The sequence below is a fragment of the Arachis ipaensis genome, chromosome B03 (genome assembly GCF_000816755.2).
Source record: "Arachis ipaensis cultivar K30076 chromosome B03, Araip1.1, whole genome shotgun sequence".
Lineage (NCBI taxonomy): Eukaryota > Viridiplantae > Streptophyta > Magnoliopsida > Fabales > Fabaceae > Arachis > Arachis ipaensis.
In genome coordinates, this window is record NC_029787.2 from 115,945,311 (window position 1) to 115,947,041 (window position 1,731).

The following is a 1,731-nucleotide window of genomic DNA, read 5'->3' on the forward strand; positions in this document are numbered from 1 at the left end:
ATGGTATATATATATAATTAATAAATATTCAGTTTTATTATTAAAAACTTCACGCACTACATATATAAATTAACTAAAAATCTAAACTAATAAAAACTGAAACACCTAATATTTTATATAAAAAAAATTTAAAAAATAACCCATGCTCATTAGATAATAATTAAGGCTATATATTTTAGTTAAATTTTAACCTAAAAACCTAAATCACTAAAAAATTATATCCGAATTAAATAAATAATTCTGTTTTGAAATCAATTATTTTAAATAAAACTAAAATTATTAAATTTTTTTCGAATAAATTATTTAAAATATAACTAAAATTACTAAAAACGTCTGTTTCTCAAAAAAGTTAAAATTAAAACAAAACTAAACAAAAATTCTAAAGCAACCTTTTTCTCACATAAATTATATAAAATCAAACTAAAATTAATAAAAATTCTATTTTTTAAAAAAATTAATTAAACAAAATTAAAGTTAAAAAAAAAATACTAACCTTCAACGAATAATATATATTAACGATACGCTAACAATTTACTATTATTATAACTATAACAAAGATAATATATTTTTAACTACTCCTAATCAAGAACTAATAATTAATTTATTCATCTACGTAATCAAAAAATTATTTTAAAAATATTATATACTGTTTTTTTTTAACTTTTACTTCAAAACAATAAGATTAACCCTAACTAACTACTAATAATACGTTTAAAATACTAACTTTTTTCTATCTTTGACTGTTGCCGTTTTCTTTGTTGCGGGAATGTGGGGCTGCCGTTTTTTTGTTGTGGGGATGTGGGGTAAACAAAATGAAGAAGAAAGAATGAAGACTATGGATAAGAATAATGGAGACTATGGACTGAAGAAGAAAGAATGAAAGAAGAAGAGAGTTGGCGTTTTCATCGACGTGTGGGAAGAGAGAGGAACCTGCCACGTGTTGATCATGCACAACAAAACGTCAATAACGTTTTGATCAAAACGTTAGTGACGTTTTCCACATAACGGCGTTGACGTTTTCCTTGCAGCATTTGACGGCTCCCATAGCGACGCTAAACTCTCCTGTTTGGTCATTTTGGTGGGTAATACCACCTTTGGCCCAATATTAAAAAAAAAAGTTCTGTTATTGTCGTCGTGATCTTCTTTTTTTCGCGTATTTTTTTTTCATCGTCATTTTTTAGTTGATAGTTGTTGTTATTATTGTATTTTTTTCATCCTTCTCTCTATGGTAGTTTTGTAATATCATGAATTTTTTTTGTTTGATTTTTTATTTTATTTTATTTTATTTTTTTTAAGAGAGTGAAACAAAAAAAAATTATAACAAAATAAAATAAGAATAAGATGAGGAAGAAAAATTTTGAATTGTGTAGAACAACAATACAAAATGTACTTTAATTCACTTAGAAATGAACCGAAATTACATTTAAAATGAACCAAAAATTAAATTCCGAATGAACCAAAATTACTTAATGACGACAATTTACGAACAAACTCGTTTCAAAACAAACACAGATCAGGTGCACCTTATTTAAATCCAGAATGAACCGAAATTACTTAATGACTGCGTTCGAAAACAAGCGCAAAAACAAAATTAAATGATCAGAAATTCACTAAAAAATGAACCGAAATTACATTTAGATTGAACCAAAAATTAAATTTCGAATGAACCAAAATTACTTAATGATGCCGATACTCAAACAAACTCGTTTCAAAATAAGCAAGACTAAGTGC